General features: G+C 47.4%; 1 pseudogene; it reads right to left on the bottom strand.

Moving 5' to 3' along the window:
• Positions 1–407: 407 nt before the first annotated feature.
• LOC125313891 lies at positions 408–1,386 on the bottom strand (annotated as a pseudogene).
• Positions 1,387–2,634: the final 1,248 nt, after the last annotated feature.

Here is a 2,634-nt window from a genome sequence, read left to right as displayed (position 1 = left end):
TTGGATGCTGACTAGACGTCCGACGAGTCATGTCGGCTCGAAATAATGGAATGTCAAAAGTTGCTCATTTGAAGGTGTCCCACGGTGATCTAATATCTTTTCAAGAAAATGACGCAAAAATCCACGGTGAAGAAATAAAGAGATCTTTCTATATTGAAGTATTAGTACTTGCCAGTGAGGATGTTGTTAAGAATGAAAACAGAATGGTTCCACCCACTCAAAATTAAGAGGGGATGCCATCCGTTCTCGAAATCCCGATTTTTGAAACAGTTGCGTTCTTCCATGCAAGAAGAAGACTTAAAAAGAATTAAGTAGTTTGGATCCGAAAAAGTATGTTCAGGCAATTCATTCGATAAAAAGATTATTTTTAAAAAAATTTGACACTTTAAGTGATTTGAAAGAAATTTTTAGCAGTAAAGTATATTCCATGCATAACTTTTGATACTTCTAGTGTTCTTCCCGGACAACAGCAACGCCTTGTTGATCACCTCGCCCAGGTTCAAGACCAACGACCCAAAAGGACACGTGGCCTCTCGGGCCATCACCTTCCACTCCATCTCGGGCCATCGCTTCCCCTCCATTGCCTTCCTCATCATCTCCTTCCCTCTTTCCCCTTCCATCTGCTCCCTCACCTGCTTCTCCACCTCTTCCCTCTTCACGTGCCGGTCAGTCTCCATCCCGATCCCTAACTCCTCGACCCTGTACCGGCGGTTCATCTGCTGCTCCGCAAATAATGGCCTGCACACCAATGGCACGCCGGCTGCAATGCTCTCGATCGTTGAGTTCCAGCCGCTGTCTCAAGAACCCGCCGACCACCTGGTGGTTGAGCACCCGCTCCTGGGGGCACCAGGTCGCCAGCAGGCTCCGCTCCCACGTCGTGGCTGAGAACTCTGGTGGCAAGATTGCCGCGTCGCCAACAACCAAGTCGGGCCTGACGATGCACAGGAACAAGTGGCCGCTCTTTGCGAGCCCCCATGTGACTCAAACAGTTGCGCGATGTCACTGTGATGCTCCCGAAGTTCACGTACTCGACCGAACAGGGCAGTTTCAAGTCGAGCCACTCGAGACAGCCCAGCTCTTCCTTCCACAGTTTTGCCCCGCTCGATTTGGTGTTGTTATCGGGTAGTTGCTCCATGAGAAGATGAAGGGACCAAGGGTGTAGATGATGGGGAACATGGCTTTGAGAGCGCTGAGGACCTCGTGCTCTAATCGGTCGAACGTGTTGAAAACAATGGCCGAGGCTCTCTTCGCTCTCTCGGCCTCGCCCACATGAGATTGTTCATGTAAAGTGCAAACTTCGGCATATATTTCCACTTTCCCGTGAAGAGAGGCCGCGTGAAGAAGATACAATGAAGACAAAATTTTATTGAGATAATTTTTTTCCATGAGGCCACCAAGGTGGTAATTTACGCATGCAATTGGAATAAAATTATGAAAATACAAAATGAAGATGTTTGATTATGTAGAAAAGAATTGAATCTAATAGATAGCTCACGCTAACAGGTTATACGAGAATCACATCAATGAGAAACTTTTCGATCCCCGCCTCTTAAAATGGCGAATGTCATCTACACAGTTATAGCCGAACAACGATTAATGTAATGCCTACTGCTTAGCAGTCATGACCAAAAGAACTCGATATAGATCAAGCATTCGAAAATAAATACATGAGTAGTAGTGCACCCTTATAAAATGAATGAATAATGCCTGTGGATTGGTCTTTAACAATTGAAACCGGGAGAGAACATCAAAGAGATAGTTGATTAAACTCAAATGTATTCAAGAATTAGCTTGCAGAGACTATAATTACTCGAGAGAGAGAGAGAGACAGAGAGAGAGATCGTGGACTGTGCTGCGAGATTCCATGTGTTAACGAAAAGTAGAGATAAATGTTTGGGAGTATTTCGCATGGCCACATCAACGTGGAGGTTGGAGGTTGAGACGCTGCGAATGGAGTAGGAAAAATCAGAGTCACAGTCGAAATGTGTAAGTGGCAATAACACGATCATCTCTTCACTCGATCAAACAAAAGGCTGGCTGATCACCGGGCACGCCAACAAGCTACTTGTGGGATACGTGTTGGTCCAAACCCACCGTTTCCTCCACGCACAAGGCCACCACCTCCAGAATGACAAAACCCTAGGCCCTCCCTGACCAACGATCTCACCATTTACGTACTCCCCATGCAAAACCTAGAACTCCTCTATTTAAACCACCCACCATTTCCCTTTATCACTCACCAAAACACAAAATAATCATGCCAAGAACCAATCTCACTCTCTCGTGAAAAACCCACAAATAGCGAAGCATGCGACCCTAGCAGCGATCCTTGGAGTCCTCCTGGTGATGTCCCATGCTGTCACGGCCAACCGCACCACCATAACCACAGTCAACGTCAATGAGCCCGAGAACTAGAGGTGCCGCAGGGGGAGCTGCTACGAGTAAGTCGAGAGGCAAGGTCTCGACCACCGCGAGCAGCTCTTCGAGGAGGTGATGATGTTCGGAAGCCTGGCGCTCCAAATTCGGCCTCCCTAATTATTCCAGCGGGTCGGCGGGTTCTTCCTCGGAAGCAACGAGCTGAAGTACGGGTGGGGGAAGATATTGGATCCTTACCGCGGAACAAATTCTCATTGG

The sequence above is a fragment of the Rhodamnia argentea genome, chromosome 2 (genome assembly GCF_020921035.1).
Source record: "Rhodamnia argentea isolate NSW1041297 chromosome 2, ASM2092103v1, whole genome shotgun sequence".
Taxonomy (NCBI): domain Eukaryota; kingdom Viridiplantae; phylum Streptophyta; class Magnoliopsida; order Myrtales; family Myrtaceae; genus Rhodamnia; species Rhodamnia argentea.
The sequence above is the reverse complement of the archived record's forward strand: the minus strand, read 5'-3'. Positions and strand labels throughout refer to the sequence as shown.